Source organism: Ictidomys tridecemlineatus, chromosome 6 (assembly GCF_052094955.1).
Source record: "Ictidomys tridecemlineatus isolate mIctTri1 chromosome 6, mIctTri1.hap1, whole genome shotgun sequence".
Classification (NCBI taxonomy): domain Eukaryota; kingdom Metazoa; phylum Chordata; class Mammalia; order Rodentia; family Sciuridae; genus Ictidomys; species Ictidomys tridecemlineatus.
In genome coordinates, this window is record NC_135482.1 from 3370441 (window position 1) to 3388949 (window position 18509).

At 52.9% G+C, this 18509-nt stretch overlaps 2 long non-coding RNA genes across 9 annotated transcripts; one reads left to right on the forward strand and one right to left on the reverse strand.

Moving 5' to 3' along the window:
- Positions 1-948: 948 nt before the first annotated feature.
- LOC120887229 (uncharacterized) lies at positions 949-13870 on the reverse strand. Of its 8 annotated transcripts, none has more exons than XR_013440151.1 (3): positions 13657-13870; positions 5190-10805; positions 949-3532 (listed from the first exon to the last, which is right to left on the reverse strand). It is a non-coding gene; the product is annotated as an uncharacterized LOC120887229 (long non-coding RNA). The 8 variants fall into 8 exon arrangements; XR_013440154.1 differs by lacking the exon at positions 13657-13870 and having other exon boundaries at positions 5190-8436; positions 10203-11701; XR_013440153.1 differs by lacking the exon at positions 13657-13870 and having other exon boundaries at positions 5190-8161; positions 8344-11699.
- A 168-nt stretch (positions 13871-14038) lies between these two features.
- LOC144378466 (uncharacterized) lies at positions 14039-18005 on the forward strand. Its single transcript, XR_013440155.1, has 2 exons — positions 14039-16976; positions 17507-18005. It is a non-coding gene; the product is annotated as an uncharacterized LOC144378466 (long non-coding RNA).
- Positions 18006-18509: the final 504 nt, after the last annotated feature.

Below are 18509 nucleotides of genomic sequence, written 5' to 3' on the forward strand. Positions count from 1 at the left end.
GAGGATCAAACCCAGGGCCTCACATGTGCTAGGTGAGCGCTCTGCCGCTGACTAGGACCCCAGCCCCTCTAATCCCCATGTTGGAAGTGAAAGGGGCTCACTACAGATCCCAATGACTTCTTTTTTTTTTTAAGAGAGAGAGAGAGAGAGAGAGAGAGAGAGAGAGAGAGAGAATTTTAATATTTATTTTTTAGTTTTCGGCAGACACAACATCTTTGTTTGTATGTGGTGCTGAGGATCGAACCTGGGCCGCACGCATGAGGCAAGCACGCTACCACTTGAGCCACAACCCCAGCCCCCCAGTGACTTTTTATTTTCCTGTACTGGGAATTGAACCCAGGGGCACTGCCAGTGAGTTACATCCCCAGTCCTTTTTAATTTTTTACTTTGAGACAGAGTCTTGCTAAATTTCTGAGACTGGCCTCAAACTTTCAATCCTCCTGCTTCGGCCTCTGGAGGGGCTAGGAGGCCAGGTGTGCACCAGCTCATTGGTTCTCACGGCATTCAAAACCTCACAAGAATGTTGCAGGACTTCCAGCCAGTAAAAGTGGCAACCTGGAGGAAGTGGACACGTTCTTTAAAACTACAATTTATCAAAACTTACACAGACGAAAGGGAAAAGCCAAAGATCCTGTAACGTTAAAAACAATTCCATCTGTAATTTACAACCTTCTCTCAAAGAAAACTCCAGACTTAGATGTCTTCACTGGTAATTTTTCAAATATTTAAGAAATAACAACAATCTTACACAAACTCTTATAGAGAACAGAGGAAAAGAGAACGCCTCCCAACCTGTTGAATGAGGCAGCAAAACCCTGATATTACAACTTGACGAGGGCATTATGATAAAAGAAATGTAAAGGTTTGTATCTCTCATGAGAATCGATGAAAAATCCTCAACAGAACATTAGTAAATCAAACCCCCAAATACAGTAAAAATATGATAGCTCATGTCCAAGTGGAGTTTATTCAGAAACGAAGGTTGGTGGAACATTGGAGACTCAAGGTAACTAGCCGTAGTGTGTGTGTGTGTGTGTGTGTGTGTGTGTGTGTGTGTGTGTGTGTGTGTGTTGGGGGGTGACCCACTCTTGAGTGAATGGAACTGTTTACAGTTTCTTGCTGTTTTCCCTCTCACCGCTCCTGTTCCATATAGCATTGGAAGACCTAGCAAGTGCAAAGACAAGAAAAAGAAACAGGTATAAAAATTGGAAAGGAAGAAAGTAAAAAATAATAATAATTTTTTTTGTTTTGTTTTAAGACAACATAATTGTGTCCATAGAAAATCTGGAAGCATCTACAAACCATGAGGAGTAATACGTGATTTTAGCAACATCACAAGATAAAATGATCAATATACAAACAACTAGAAAAAAGAAATTAGAAGAGTTTCAATAGCATGAAAATATAAACCATCTAGGAATATTCTGTGTGTGTGTGTGTGTGTGTGTGTGTGTGTGTGCGTGCGCATGTGGTGCGAGGGATCAAACCCGGGCCCCACACGTGCTAATAAGGGCTCTATCACTGAGCCACACCCCAGCCATGGATAAATCTTTAAAATATGTGCAAGATCTACACTGAGAACTACCAAACATTTCTAAGGGAGATTAAAGAAGGCCTAAATAAATGGAGAGAACACGACATTCACGGATTGGAGGTATATGACTAGAGTTTCTCAGGTTTATCATGGACTCCATCACGCAGTGAACTCTCTACATCCAGGCTCCTCCACTCTGAACACAAGTCAACCTTTCTTGGACCAGAAGCAGGGCTCAGGGGCCTGCCTCCCCACCCACCCCCCAGTTTCTCAGAGTGGGCAGTTCTGATCCTGCCTTGCACATGGCTCCTGGTGGCCCCCTCCCAGTGGGACAGTTCGAGTCCACCCAGCTGACTCACCCTGCTGACCTCCCACACCCCACGGGGCCTGTGGCTGTTTCTCAGGCCCAGTGTGACCCCACAGAACTGCCCACTTGTGTAACCGTGCCGGGGAGACCTCCCTGAAGGATTCTCCTGGACCATGCCCTGGACCCGCACGCAGCACCCACCTGCTGGCCGAGCTCCTCTCTCTGGCCTTCCTGTCGGCCCTCACCAGCACCCTCTTCTCTATGACTGCTCTTATAGAACACAAAACACTAATCATAAGAGGGCAGTTGATAAACCGCTCATCAAGAGAAACTGATAACTCAGGAGGCTGAGGCAGGAGGACTGCAAGTTTGAGGCCAGCCTGGGGAACTTAGCAAGACCCTGTCTCACGTGGGGACACGGCTCGGTGGAAGTACCTCTGGTTTCAGTCTCCAGGGCTGCCCAAACAGACAAAATAGGAAAAATGAAATGACCAGAAACAGGGACCAACAAGAGAGGCCAGCGGAAACGGAGAGATGGTTAGGTGACATGTCCAGAAAGGCTCCCGTCCAGGACACACAGGGCCTCAGCGGTCAGCAACAAGACAAGCACCTGGCACGTCCCAGAGACGAGGCCCAAAGGCCGGAAGTGCCATAGACAGAACCCAACGGAACTGGCAAACCAAAGCCACCGGAGGCCCGCCCCAGGGCCACGAGGGTGGGCGGTGCCGCTCAGTGGTCCAGCGCTGAGGGTGTGTGAGCCCGGAGTCCATCCCCAGCAACACACACAGACACCACACCACACACACGCACCCAGACACAGAGACAACCACACACAGACACACCACACACACACACACACAGACACACCACACACAGATACACCACACATGCACACACACCACAAACCACACACCCAGGGACACCACACACATGCCCACTCACAGACACAGAGACACACAACACACACCACACACACACACACCCAGAGACACCACACACATGCCCACTCACAGACACAGAGACATACAACACACACCACACACATGCCCACTCACAGACATAGAGACACACCACACACACACACACACACACACACACAGACACCACACACATGCACACACACAGACACAAGACACATCACACAGACACACCACACACATACCACACACACACACCACACACACAGAGGTACACCACACACACACCACACACACACCACACACATGCACACACACACAGAGGTACACCACACACACCATACACATGCACACACACACACAGAGAGACAACCACACACCCAGAGACACCACACACACACCACATGCACACACACACAGAGGTACACCACACCACACACACGTACACACGCACACACGCACACCCAGGCTAGGAAAGTCCTCCACATCACCCGGGCCACCAGCTGGCTGATTGAAAATGACGGCAGTGTGAGCCTCCCCAGGAGGGGCTGAGCGGCTCTGGGAGGGAGTCCAGATCGGTGCAGCCATTTTAGCCCATATCAAGGCCAGCAGTTCCCCTCTTGGGTACTCACCCAGCAGGAAAGGATGTGTGTGTCCAACAACGGTCATGGGCAAGGAGGCCACAGCAGCTGTGACATACGGTGGAATATCACGTGACAAGGAAGAGTGGACACTTGACCTCCCCATTAGCACGCCGCGGGACAGAAGAAGACACTGTGGGAGAATGCACACCACACTCCCGCTAACAGGACGCTCCTGCAGGAGCCAAGCAGCCACAGGAGTCAGGATGTGGGGGGCTGGGTCTTCTGGGCACCGAAGGTGCTCTGTAGGAGGGTGGCCAGTCCACGGTGTACACGGGTGTCAACGTCCCCTCGGCTGTACCCTCAAGCCGTGAGCACCTCACTGTGCGTGTCCTGAAGCTCACTTACAGAGCCAAGACTCGGGGTGGAAATGACCTTCAAATACATTACTATAGCTGGAAGGGAAAAAGCCCTAAACCAGAAGCCCCTGGGAGCCGGCGGGCGCCTCACCAGCCACGAGGCTCGTGCTCCTGCAGAGAGCACGCCCCTGCTCACGCAGGCAAGGCCCAAAACACAGCTGGTCTCGTCTTGGGTCCTCCTGGAGCCCGAGGACACACAGGGCTTGTGTCCCCCGGGTGCCGAGACCGTGTCTCACCGGCCTCCCTCTGGACGAAGCGGCTGTCAGCCTGTCCCTGGGGCCAGTGGGCGTCCAGGTCCTCACCGACCCAGGTTCCACTGTGTCCCCCGTCACACCCGGGGTGGCTGTCACCTAGGATGGACCCCCAGCAATAGAACGACCGGTCGTTGGCCTTGTCGCCCAGCACAGAGGCTGGGGAAGCTGCTCTTCCGTCCCGTTCACAGGAGGAAAGTCCATCTAGATCTCAAGGGCCCTGATTCCTGACTGCTGGCCTGCCGGCCCCGCGCTGGACAGGCCTCACACCAGAGGGGACTTGTTCATGTTCCAGAGGGCGAGGAGGGCCGGCAGGGGCTGGGGCTCGTGAGGCAGGACGCTGTGCCCGTCACCCTGGGGCTCCATCTGCCTGCACAGGCCTGACTTCCCTGCGGCCACTGTCCCTGGTCACTGGAGGATTTCAGGTCACAGCCTGTGTCCAGCAGAGACCAGGCAGGACGTCCGAGCCAGCCCTCAGGAGGCTGCCCTTGTGTCTGCGGGAAGCTGGAAAGTGTCCCGAGAAGGAGGTGGCATCTCTGCAGATGGAGGGAGGCGCAGGGGTAGCAGGGCCTGCGGGAAGGGGCCTGGGGTGTGGCAGGAGGGACTTTCACTGAATGGAGGGAAGAGGGGGGAACAGAGCACCACGAGCCCCTGCCGGCGGCAGGCCCCAGGCTGCTCACAGACGGTACCCTTGTCTCCATATCTGTCTCAGAGAGGGTCAGCAGCTTGCCCATGTCACACAGCTTAGCAGCAGAGCCTCAACTGAAATCCCAGCCTCCTGACCCCACGACCTGTTCTCACCATGATGCCTTGGCCAGAAATGGGCCTCACTGTTGTTACAGCCAGTTGCCAGGGACACCGAATCCTGGCCCTGCCTCAGGCTGGCCACAGCCCCCTCCGGCTCAGCACCAGCCCTGCCAGGCCTCATGGGGCACCAGCCCACAGGCCCTGGTCTGTCCACAGCGAGCCACAGCTCAACCCCGACCCCAGCACAAGTGTCAGGCCAGCTCCCAGCACAGGGACAAGATATAAAACGCACCACTCGGCCAGTGTTGAGCGGACGCTGAGAGGCTGTCCCCTTGGGCCTCCACCACCATCGGCCCTCGGAACTCACCAACCCCACTTCGTCCTTCCAGCCCTGCGCCACCCCGCCACCCTCTGCCTCTGTGGGTTTGCCTACCTACACGCCTGCGGTCACTCGGGATCCGTCCTGGGACAGCATGTGTCTCTGGCCATGCTGACCTCGAGGTTCACCGTGTTGTGGCAGGTGGCAATTCCCTGCCTTCCCAAGGCTGAGTGCATTTATCTTGTTTTGTGTGTCCATTCATCCATTGATGGTCACTGCGGTCATTCCCACCTGTTGGCTGTTGTGCCAGCTGATTTCTGTCACCGCACATTTGCATCTTTCACAGAATTGTTTGTCATTTGTGCCTCACTTCACAAAAGGCTGTGCGATGGCTTCCCTGCAGTGAGTGCTTCAGAAGAGCAGGCGCAAGTAGAATGGGGCCGAGAAACCAGACGGAAGGGAGAGTTCAATGTGAGTGTGAGACATCGGATTACTCACTGGGCACTGATCTACATCTGAGCTTCCCAGGAGTCAAAGTAAAAAGGGATACTTGGATGCTAAAAGCATGTTTCTATTCAAGTTTGTAAAGTTAAATTAAGCCAATTTTGTTGCTTCCTTCTTGAATTGTCTTGTGAAATTAAAATGAGTTTTATTCTAAAAAGGTTGGCACACGGAGAGAAAATGAAGAAAATAAAATTGATGAGAATGAATCTTGGTCTTTGCCATAGAAAAGGAGCTGGCCTCTCCCGGGTCTGAGAGGCACCTCCATTCTCCAGAGGATCCTTCTGATAAGGCCTGCCTCTGCCTCTCTGGGCCTCTGCCAGGCCTGGGTTAGAGGAGACTTGCAGGAAATACCTGTTTGATCAGAAGAGGGGAGTGAATGGACATTTTCTGAGAACCTGGAAAAGCAGGTCTCCACGTAAGAATGAGAAGGACTGGAACAAGGAATGGAATGATTTTTTGAAAGGCCAAGGTTCGTCGTCGGAGATTAAAAGGCACACACACAGACAGCAGTGACAGAGATGAAGCACTGTGCTGCAAGCTGGTTCCAGCTTATATAGAAAGTGAGAGTCAGTTATCTTAAACCAGGAAGCTCCCAGGGCCAATCACAGTAAAGGTCAGATCATCACCTACGGTGCACGCACATCCACCCTGCACAAGATTCATGGGGGGCACCAACTGTCCACGTGTATGGAAGACGGGAGGACCAATTAGTGAATTTTCAAAACAGCCTGTTATCCGCCCACTGGCAACTTGCCTGCCACCATATTGCATGAGGGGCTCCTTATCTGAAAGGCCCGGGGAGTTCTAGCCGCCCACTGGCAATTTGCCCACCGCCATGTTTGAAAGGCCCGGGAAGTTCTCTGGGAGACTCCCAACATTCCCCTTTTTGTTATTATATGGAAAGGGACGTCGATTCGTTCTGGCTGCTTCCTGCTGAGTGGGGGTCGTCACCGGGGAAGGGGTCTGAAGGAGGGAAGTTAGGAGTCCCCTCAAGAGAGCTGCCAAGATTGGTACAAAGTCAGATGTGACATCACAAAATGTTCCCTGTAGCCAAAGGTCCATCATCACTTCAGTCCAGGCGGTATAAGTCTCCACGGCGGGTACGAGCCAGGCCTCATCAGATATGGCTCTCAAGAAGGCATCCCAGGAACCTTGAAGGGTCTTCAGCATTGAGGGGTGTTCTCTGGAGAAGGCGGCTGACTCATCTGTGGCCAGAAGCTGATAATTTCTAAGTAGAAGCTGGTTAAAAGTTTGGTTAGAGGTTTTACCTAAACTTTATAATACATGGTAAAAATAGACACATTAAAAAGATTACACATAGTGGTCCAAGGATCGGCCATCCATGCCAGAAGGGGAGTGGACATTAGGAAGAGAAGCGGTTTTGACTTGTTGGGGTCCTTCAAGTGGCTGCCAGGCCAGTGAGCTTAACCACATTGTCTTCTAAAGACCCCATTCGTTGACATAATAACAGCACTCTTCCCTGAGGAAAAGACAGGCTCCGCCCTTTTCGGGGGTGAGTAAACCTAGGGCCCTGCGATTCTGAAGGGTGACCTGTGCCAATGAGGTGACCTGTTTTTGTAAGGATGTTGGAGATTCTGCTGTGGAAGTAAGTGCTCCTTCAAGTTTTGAATTAATGTCCTTGACAGCCCACAGGGAATGACCTAAGGCTCCTCCCGATAACCCTGCGCTTGCCGCTGAGGCGGTTAATGAAATGCCTATCATTAACGGAGGGAATGCAGCCCGTTTTCCACGTTTTATAGGGTTAAGGATGGATTTTACTTCAGAGTTTCTATAGAGAGTGAGCTTGGAACTATGGTGACTAATAAACATGGGTTAGACATGTTGGAGAGTACAATGTTGGTGAGAGTGCCATTGCACAGAAGAAGAGACTGGTGGGGAGTAAGTGGTGTGGTTGATGGTTAGGTTACGGTGGCAAAAACCTGCCGGAAGGAAATTGGGAGTTGCGGATCCCAGAAGGCAAACCCGAGGAATCATGGTGTGGTTATTTTCCTCGGGTTCCCATAAAGGAACATTCTGCAGGGGTTTCATAGGTTCCCTGTTGTAGGGTGAGTTGGGCAAGCTGGAGACATTCGCACTGGAAACTTTTATTGGAACTTCGGCAAGTAAGGGCCATGCTTGGGAAGCACACAGAGAGCAATTTGCTGGACTTGCAGCGGGGAGAGTTTAGGTAGGACAATGTGTCAGTGATGATCTGTAACCAGGTATAGATGGGTGAAGCCTGAGAGTCAGAAGTGCGTTGGCTTTCTAGGGATGTGAGCAGCCGTTGTTCTGAGTGTTTTGTGTTGGTTGAGACAAGAGAGCCTGGGGACTCTGTGGAAACATATTCCAGGTAATGGATAAGGAACCACAGGGAGTGGAGACATACCTACCGCAATAAAAGGAAGCCTTTACTCCTGCTGCCCAGCGTGGGTTCCCAGGGCCTGGGATGGTCGGCTTGTATTGGTGGGAGGCAGACTCAAGTTTAAATCTTCCTACATTAAATTGCCCTGAATATGCATCATGAATTCTGCATGACCAATAGGGGCAGCCTCCGTAGGTTTCCGGCCACCGTTGCAGTAATCCTTATTTTGGTCATAAAAAAAAAACAAAACAAAACAAAGTGAGGGTGGCTGGCTTGCTTAATGAGCTCAGAGGAAGAGGAAGAGAGTACAATAGAGATGGCTGAGGAGCACCCTGTTAGGGGGCAGTCAGAAGTGGTAGCCAAGTGGGTGGTCTGGGTGTTTTTTGTGTATGTTTCTCTCACCTTGAGTCTCCAGACATACGATGGTGAAGGCATTACCCTTGGGGTGAGGATGAGGATCAGAAAGTTAAGGTTCATTTTTGTATATGTTCTCAGCTATGGTGTAAGGGCAGAAACACGAGAGAGACGAATTTTTAAAAGGGTCAGTAGGGTGGGGAGAGCAAGAGTAGGTAGGTGTGGATTCTTATGAGTCCTCTGGTCGGATGTTGCCAGAATCAGTTTCCTAGATGCATGGTTTGAGCCTGGAAATGTGAATCCATGGAGTTAATTGATCATTTGTGAGTCTGAGTTTTGCTGCTGAGGGAGTGCACATGATAATGGAGGCAGGGCCCTCCCATTTGGGGCATAGTTGGGGTCTTTCACCTGGGAGGCAGTAATATACCTGTTGGCCGGGTGTTAGGGTGAGGGGGTTTTGAGTAATGGTTGGGTCAGGTAAAAGCCAGTCCTGGTATTTCCAAAGTTCAGAGCGTAGATGGAAAAGGAGAGGTGGAGCGTAGGAATCAGGTATAGGTAACTGTTCAGTCTGTATTCCAGGGGGTAAGAATCAATGGCCATCCATAACCTCAAATGGGGAAAGGTTGGATGGTTTCTTTGGTGAAGCCCTGAGACACAACAGGGCCAAGGGGAGGACCTTAGTCCAGCCTCAGCTTAATTCCATGGTGAATTTGGTGATTAGTTCTTTCAACTTTCCTGGAAGCTTGGGGACAGTAAGGGCAATGGAAGTGCCAAGGGAGTGATAGTGCACTAGCCAGCCCCCAAGTTATCTGCAAGGTAAATTCTGGGCCATTATCCAATTGGATGGAAGTGGGCATCCTAAACGAGGGGTTATGTCAGATATCAACGGATCCACAACCGTGGAGGCCCGCTTATTGGATGGGGAAATGCCTCTCTCCACCCTGAGAACGTGTCCACCAGTACTAAGGGATATTTGATGTTTTTACCCTGGGCATGTTTGTGAAATCAATTTGCCCATCAGCTCCGGGGTGTGGCCACAGGCCTGATGAGAAGGATAGGGTCTGGATTTTAAGGGGGTGTTGGTATTGGGCCTCTGGCAGATCTGGCATGTGGATGTAACCTGTTGCAGAAAGGTCCGATCGTCGGAGGAAAGAGGGAAAAAAGATTGAAGGAAAGTCGATAAGCTCTGGGGGCTGGAATGGAGCAGTGAATGGAGGAATCTAGTGAGCTGGTGAGGGTCAGGAGGTCGCTCCTCAGAGGAAAGGTGGAGCAATGAGGAAGAGGATGGGGCCTGTAGGGCAGCTGACCTGGTCAGCTTTGGAGTTGCCCACTGTGGCAGGAGAAGAGTCGGTCTGACGGGGCTTTACAGTGGACTATTCCCAGCTGTAAAGGCAGCGTGGAGGCTCATAGCAGATTAGAAATAAGGCTGCATATATAATAGCAGTTCCTTTAGTCATTAGGAGTCCCCTCTCCTTCCAGATAGCCACATGAAAAACCAGTATATGAAAGACATATTTGGAATCAGTGTATAGAGAAAGCTTTTTCCCTCTTGCTAGTTCACATGCTCTTGTGGCAGCTATAAGTTCTGCTTGTTGGTTGGTTGTGCTGGGATTGAGGCAATGAATGGTGCAGGAAGGCACTGGTCTGTGTGTTCCCTTAGGAGTTTGTGTAGAAGAGTGAGATTGGGCAGGGAGGACACAAGGGGAGGAGGAGTGATTGAAAAGCTGTGGGCGGTTAAGAAAGGGCACCCATAGAGTTGCTCAAAGGGGCTAAGGCCTGAGGGGGCCCTTGGGGCTGCCTGAATTCAGGTGAGGGCCAACAGCAGGAGGTGGGTCAGAAGAGCCTAAGTTCAATAGCGAGTTTAGTGAGATGATCCTTGAGAATGCGGTTAGGCCTCTCAGCCTTACCCAAGGATTGGGGTTGGTGGGGATGTGGAGCCTCCAAGTGATGCTGAGGCCTTTGGAGACTAGCTGGACAACCTGAGAACTGAGGGCCAGACTGTTGTCCGACTGGATGGAGGCGGGAAGTTCGAACCTGGGAATGGTCTGCTCAACGAGGATGGAGGCAACAGTGTCAGCAGTTTCCCTGGAGGTAGGGAAGGCTTCTATCCAACCTGAAAAAGTATCAACCAGAGTAAGTAGGTAGCGAGGCTTTTTGTGCCTAGGCACGTGAGTGGAGTTGATCTGCCAGTCTTCACCTGGGTGGTGGCTCCTCATCTGAGGTGTGGGGAGCTTAGTTTTGATGCTTCCTTGTGGGGATGCTGGAGAGCAGACAGAATAAGCAGGTGGACCTGCTGGAGATTAGTTCTCATTCCTAGGAAGTGAAAGAGGGGTTGTAAAATCTGGAAAAGGGGTTAGAGAGGGTTTTAGATGGGCACAGAGTCTCTGGAGCCAGAGGAGTTGGTCATGAGTCTTAGGTCTCCGTCTTGGGCACCAGGGCTGGTAGTCTTTAAGAAGTAGTTGATTGACCAGCTTGTTGGTGAATCTATACATCTGATCTTGCAGGAACTTCTGTAGGCAATTTAACAGACGTGGTCCTATTAGTGGTTCTGTTAGGAGAAACCTAAAGAGGACTAATAGGGGTCCTGCGAGGGGGAGGAGCCAAGGCCATACTTGACTGAACATTCCCCATGGAGCCTGTTGGCTAGTTGCTGTCTCCTCTTTTCTAGCTGTTCTTGTCTTTCATTACTCCCAGGAATGACTATGTTTTGGCTTAACTGTTTTTGGTAGGTGTCTAAGATCAAGTTGGTCAAAACTGACTTTGTTTCTATCTATTGTTAAGAGTCAGCCGAGTTCCCATAGGGGTCGCTCCTGAGGGAACCTGAGAGCAGCTTCTCAGTTCTGCTAGTGCCATTTGCGCTAGGATGGGTCCAGGCCTTGCTTGACCGTGGCTTCCCTTGGAAGCATCAGGGATGTCTCCCTCTCTGGTGACCCTCCTATTCCCAGCAAATGCACGGATTGCTTTTCATTCTCCAGTGGTCTCATTAATCTCCCTGACCAGGAGGTTATGTGGCCCAGAGTTGAAAAGCTCTTTAGACAAGTTCCTTGTTCCCTGGATTCAGACTGACTCAGAGGGCCAGAGCCAAACATTGGTTTTCTTGGCCCTTTTCATTTAACTTTAAATATTAATCATAAACATGCAGCAAAGTCAGTTTCACTTTAAAATAAGAGAACTGGGCTTTACCTGAAGTCTGGCCTACTTTGGAGTCATTCTGACATGTAGTGAGATGGGACATAGGCCTTATCTCAGGCAAGGTGGTGCTCTTCATAAATCTTAAGTGTTATAGTTCTGAAGCTGATCTTTGCTTTTCAAATATCATTTTACAAAGCTTAAATAAATTGTTGCTCAAGTTCATATGAATATTAGCTAACACAATATAATATCACATCTAAAACATGAATTACAGAAAGGCTGAAACTGTCAACCTTTCGAAGAAAAGTAGCAAAGTACTTTTGTTTTTGCAGTACACAAAATTTCATGAAAACATAAACAATGTTTAAGTATATGAAATTATACTGTTGTAGGGACAGACAAAGCAAGGCACCTAAGATAGCAGTGAAGATAGGGAAACAGTCCTATTTGAGATTCAGAGGGCACTGCTTCTGTTGTGATCAATTAATGCCCTGAACCCCAAGTTTAGGTAGTTTCAGAATTTTGCATCCAGCATGTAAGGGGAGGGGCTCAGAAGTTCAGTCTGCAGAGTTCACAAAAGGCAGTTTTGTCTCTGTTTTTTCCTCTGTTCTGGGCAAGTTAACTTTTCAAGGACACTTGGGAGGGGGAAAGTTTTTTTTTTCTTTTTTTCCTCCCCCTGCCAGCTAGCTGTTCCCTTGAAGCCCAGTTGGTAACTTCCTTATCTTAGAAATGTAGCCATCTCTGTGAAGCCCAGCTCCAGGCCAGAGGCCTTGTTCACAAATTTTGTGAAAAACTAGTAAGGGGGTGTCTAGCTTAGGAGTGCTGACTTTTCCAGCCAGTGGCCAAGTAGAACAGGGCAACACGAAAAGAGGAAGTTTATCTACACTGAACTCTTTTATAGGGACTCTTTTGCTGAAAGTCCTAAAGTCAGCCATGGTGAAGGCTTCTGGAGAAGGTCAGTGAAGACTTTTCTGTGGGCCTGGTACAGAGGGGGAGGACGGGAAGGCGGGGCTGAGAGCAGCTCCGTGGATCTGAGAATGAGGAAGGAGATGTAAAAGATACTGGGAAAGGGGTTTGGGAGTTTCCTAGCAACGAAGACTTGAGCAGTAGAACAGGTAGAGCAGAGGGGAAGTTGGGAGTATCCCAAAAAGCCTGTGAGGGACTTTAAATTCTTAGTAACCTGTTTCCAGTGATGACAAAGCAACTTTAAAGGCCATTTTCACCAGATCTTGAATAGGGGTCTGAGGGCTGTCCTCAGCTGGTTTGAGCTTTGGGTCAGCTGGTAAGAGGACCTGGTGGGACCGGTGTGGGCACTGACAGGAGAAGAGAGGAGTGAGTGGGTGGAGGGGTACCTCAGTACCTGCCAGCTCAGCAAGGGGGCAATGGTCTGAGAACCGGCGGAGGTCTGGGTTTCTGATCGAGTAATTGGAGGGGAGAAATCAGGTTACTGAGGTGGGAGTGACCGCAGAGTGTGGGGCAGAAGGCTGAGGGTGAGGATCTGCTGGAGAAGCAGAGTTCCGAGTGGGAGAGAAGGAGGGAAAAGGCCTCCACATGGGGGATCTCCTTCCACCCTTTTGAGCGCTCGCAGAAGTTAAAAAGTCACGCAGAATTTGAGGATCTAGAGACCCCTCTGGGGCCATCGGTTTTGGTGGTCTAATTGGTAACATGGCCAATTCTGTGCACTGAATTTGATGAGGAGTTTGGGTTTGATGTCAGGAGTGAGGGAGAACCGGATGAGGTTAGCCAGGAGGCATTTGAGAGGGGAGTCAGCGGGGAGGGAAGAAGAGGCTCCCAGGATGACTCTCGGCAGGAAGAGAAGTGGTGAGTGGCCTGGACTGGAACAGAATTGGGTTGAGTTTCCTTCAGGCGTCCCTGAAAGGAGAGGTCAACCAAAGAGACCCGGGAGAGCCAGGGCCGGGAGGGCAAATGAGTCGTCACCCAGGAGCCCAACCAGCGAGACCTTGAGGCCGGGAGTCACAGGCCACCTGACGTCAGGGTTTTTCCAGGAGAGGAGAAGGAGAGAGTCAGGGATGCCTATTCTTCTGTCCCTTATAGCTCATCAACCATGAGATGGGCATCCAGAGAGTCCACCGTAACTGTGAAAGTGGTGGTGGGGTGCGTTCTCTCCTCCAAACGAGGCGTCAAGGGCCTTGCTGGACGTTCACAGTCAAGGCCTTTTGCATATAGCCGTTTGGAGATGGATTCCCAAAGAGGGGGAGGGGGACTCACCGGTTGTCGATCAGAAGTAGTTACCTATTGGAGAGCCGGTGTTGGGTGGAATGTAGCAGCGCTCAAAAAGGTGAACGAGGACGGCGAACCTTGAGAGAGGGGGTCCTCAGAATGAGGAATTTCCCCATCCGAGTCACGGCACCAGTGAAAGGCCAAGGTTCGTCGTCGGAGATTAAAAGGCACACACACAGACAGCAGTGACAAAGATGAAGCACTGTGCTGCAAGCTGGTTCCAGCTTATATAGAAAGCGAGAGTCAGTTATCTTAAACCAGGAAGCTCCCGGGGCCAATCACAGTAAAGGTCAGATCATCACCTACGGTGCACGCACATCCACCCTGCACAAGATTCATGGGGGGCACCAGCTGTCCACGATCACGGAAGACGGGAGGGCCAATTAGTGAATTTTCAAAACAGCTTGTTATCCGCCCACTGGCAACTTGCCCCCCCCCCCCCCCCCGCCATATTGCATGAGGGGCTTCTTATCTGAAAGGCCCGGGGAGTTCTAGCCGCTCACTGGCAATTTGCCCGCCGCCATGTTTGAAAGGCCCGGGGAGTTCTCAGGGAGACTCCCAACAATTTTTTTCACGGCTCATCTTCCAAGACAGGCTCCGATCCCGTGTGACCGTCATCCTCCTGCTTTATGTGCACAAAAATCCTGCAAGGTAGTAATTACTAGGCCGATTTTGCAGATGAGAAGACTGATACAGATGAGGGAAACTCTGGGAAGGTCTTGAAAGAGCTGTGAGCAAGGCTGGGCTCCGTGCCTGGCAGCCCGGGAGGCGCGAGGAGGGGGCTCTTCCCAGTGACGTGCACCCCCCCCCACCTTGGAACACTGGGACGGCCTCTGGCTGGCAGAGAGCACAGCTTGCACCACGGCGAGGCCTGTACTGGGTGTGTGTCCGAGGCTGCTGGCTTGTCATCATCGCGCTCTGGTTTTATTTCAGGCACGTTCCTCCTGGTGGCGGCTCGCTTTCTGTTGCAGTGGAGAGAGCCGGGAGGGCCTCAGCTTTGGGGCCACTCTGGGGTACCCCTTGATCTCTGAGGCTCACCATTGACCCTGATGGTGGGTTGTTTGGGGGGCACCATGCCAAGTTGCTGCTATTTCTCGTTGTGGGCCGCCCTTGACCCGTTGGAAGGGTTTTCCTTCAATCTCTACTTGAGCAGGCTCTGCGGCACCCTGAGCCCACTGCCTACCTCCCCTCGGCACCAGCCCCTGCCTTCCCCTGGACACCCGGGGGCCATTTCTCAGGGTGGCAACCCACCAAGCCGGGCTCTGTCTCAGCTGCAATGCTGCCCTGGCGCACTCTGCATCCCACCGCCCTCGGCCTCCCTGCCTACGGTGAACAGGAGCTGGGCAGGGAGGCCACAGGCTGGCCTCATGAGACTTCTAGGGTCCTGAGTTATGTAAGTGCCACAAATTGTTGTGGCACAGAAAGAAAAATAAAAAGCACCTCCCATGGTGTGACCCAGTCCTCCTGGAGCCCAGTTGGAGACCCAGGCTGGACGGATGCTCCCTGGTCATCAGCATAGGCCAGCGTGTTCCCTGGCCTCAGGGCCATCCGTACCATGTCCCTTCTTGCTCTGTTCTGGGATTGGGGTCAGTGTGCTCCAGTGTCCAGGTTGATGCTTCTGGAAGGTTCTATTAGCACCCTTTGAGAGGGCCCATAGCTGTCCCCTGTGGAATAATCCCTTTGTGCAAAACCAGAGTCTTCACACTGGGGCGGGAGGGCCCTGCTTCCTAAAGCAAGGATTAGGCCATTGCTGTGTGCGCAGTAAGGAGAAGAGGTCCAGAAGGGTGCCCCTGGGAGTCTGAAGGTCCTCCTGCATGGACCCAGTTTGGCAAGGAGAAGGGCAGAGCGGGCTTCACCTTTCAGGAGCCAGCCTGGACCACTGGGCGTTCACACGGCTGGACTCGCTGGCCCTCAGAGTGCAGGAAGACTCGGTGCTGAGAGCTGGGTCCCCGAGATGATAACGGTCGGCTCTGTTGCTGCTCAGACTTCCTGGTCCCGCTGTGGCCCCTGAGCCCCCGAGGACTGTCAGCAGAGGCACGCCATGGCCTCTCGGCTCCTGGTCCCACCCTCCAGGTGACACTTTCTTCCTTGGCCCAGTTCCAGGACCCTGTGTCCGCTGCCTCTCCAGCTCACCCGGGGCGTGACCTCCTCCCTGTCTCCAGGCTCCCTCCCGCCGCCTCTCCTGGGCAGGCCTCCCCAGGTTGGGCTCCAGGGAGGCCCTGGGTGTGTGGGCTGCAGCTCAGGCTTCTGCACCAGGCGCAGAGGCTGTCCCAGGCTTGCAGCGTAGGTCACAGCGGTCCACACCCGGAGACCTGTGCTCTGTCCCTGAGTTCTCCAGAGGAAGAGGGAACAGGAGGGAGGGAGGAGGCGGAGGTCTGCCGGTCAGGGCAGGGCTGCAGACTGCCCGACAACAGCCCTGCACCTCGCCCTCCAGCCCCACCCCTCGGCACCCAGGGCTGCCTGCCCCGGCCGAGCTGCAGAGCAGGGAGGGGCCGGGGCACCCGTGCCTGGCAGTTGAGGTGGTAGAACCCTGGGATGTAGGGAGGGACGGGATTAGAGAATCAAGCCGCCTGGGGGCCATTCCCCTGACCTCGGCCCTCTGCCCAGTGGTGTCAGGGACCTTTGAACATGGCCTGGATCCCTGAAGGCTGAGCGGCCCCAAGGGGAACCACCCAGGGCCATGGGCACCAGGACCCTAGAGCCAGTGTGTGGAGGAAGGAAAATGGACACTGGCTTTCCCTGTGTCCCAGGAAACTGGGCCGAAGTCCCCAGGGAAAACCCTGGCTCCTTCCGGCCTGGGAGCAGAGACACCCTCCCTCCATCCACCCTGGCAGAGCATCTGCAGTCGGAGTGGCCTCTGACCTGACCTGACAGAGCAAGCGGGCAGCAGCAAGGCCACCAGGCGTCAGCGTCCAGCTGCCCCTGGGTCAGATGAGCAGGCCAGGCCTCGTGCATGTGGGCGGCAGGTCCACCCCGGGATCAGGCACAGGGGCAGCGTGGCAGCTCTCCAGCGGAGTGGGAGCCGGGCTCCCCCTCCCTTGACCACCTCCCCTGGCTGAGTTACCTGCACACGATTAACTATGCAATTATCCAGGCTGAGCTACGGAGAGCAGCCCTCAGATTGTCCAGGTGGGCTGCGGGACACGAGCGTCTCGCGCTGCACCGTGGGAAACATGCCTTTCTCTCTTCAGAGCCTGGTGGTGGCGGCGGTCACCTCTGGGCCAGCCCGGCTCAGGCATGTCTTATCATTTTCCAAGCCCAACCTGCCCGTTCCGAGGCACCCACCACATGAGCCCCTGGGTCAGGAGGTCAGTGGACTGCACGAGGTGGCAGCAGGGGCCTCAGAGGCTGCTCTCTAGGAGCATGGGGGTCCCTGGTGCCGGTGTGAGGTCAGGGACGGGAGGGGGGAGCGGAGGGGACCTGTGTGCCCTGGTCTTGGCCATGCTGTCCTGCCAAGCACAGCCCGCCCTGCATGGAGCAACCAGATAGGTGCACAGAGCCCAGGAGAGACAATCAGTGCTGCAGGCCTGGTGCAGGGGAGGCTCAAGCCAGGGTCTTGTGCAGGGGGTTTTGGGTCTTTTAGATGGATTCTTGTTCCAAAGATTCTTAGACTATAGGAGAGGAGAGGAGGAGGAATGGATTTAAGTTAGATCTCAGAGAGAACTTCCAAGAGCAAGGTTTCGAGTATTTGAATTCTTGAGAAATCAAGAATGCTTTCTAGAAACTGTCTCCTTCCTCAGCTCCCACTGCCACTGCCCACGTCAGCCACCACCATGAGACTGTGGGCTGACCGTCTTGTAAGAATCGGAGCATCATGCCCCTTCCTGTCCGTTTGCAGGGTTTTTATGCTGTCCATCCCATAGACGCTTCCTGGGCGCCTCTTCTGAGCCACGCACTCCCTGGGGATACCCCCAAGTGAACAGAGACGCGTCCTGGTCCCTCAGTGCTCCCCACCCAGCAGGGGCCAGGTGCACAAATGGACGTCCATAGCCAGTGACCCATTCTTGTGCAGTTTCACTCTTTCTGCTTCCTGTCCAGACTAGACTAACAGAAAGCGCCACTAGGTGCCCAGGTGTCCTCTCCTTTGCCATGGTGGGGCTGGGCGGCAGCCCACAGTGAGAAAGTGGCAGGAGCGGAAGGCAGGCTGCAAGCTCTGCAGAGCTTTTATATTTATAATCTCACTGAGTCGCCGATTCTTCCAAATGCAACTAGAGCTCCTAATATGTTAACGGCAGGGTCAAGGCGGTGGGCACCTGGGCATTCTCCCTAAAATTCCTTCAATTTTGCTGTATATTTGAGAAAGCTTCACAATAAAATATTAAGAAAGAAGAAAAGCACAGCTCGACTCCCAGGGCTTCTTCACTAGGGACAAACTTGGGAACCTCACGGAGCCTTGGCGCGCCAGCTCACCTCCTTAGTCCCCTCGGCTGGGTGGCCCTGCCACTGTCCACCCAAGTCCCACAAATGTGCCGACACTGGTCTCACGAGGATGCCAGGTGGCCGGGGAGCTCCTGCCACATGCTGCGGAGCTTCTCAGTACAGTGGGGCGGGTCCTTGCCTCCAGCCAGCCGTTTCCTGGTTGAATGGTAGTTTGGGCTTTCTGGAATCTTCCCTCCAAGTCCTTCTACTTCCAGGTCAGCAAAACGACTGGCCCTGTGTGTCTGCCTTCTCAGGCTTATAAACTGCTTTCCCTTCAGCGTCTCCCCGCAATTACTTTGTTTAAAGGCTGCAATTAAGACAGGGAACTGCTGTTGGGGCCCAGAGGCACCTCCAGCTCTTGTTAGCTGGGCCCTGACTGCGATTGCTTTGTAAGAATAATGGACACTTATTGGTCCATCCGG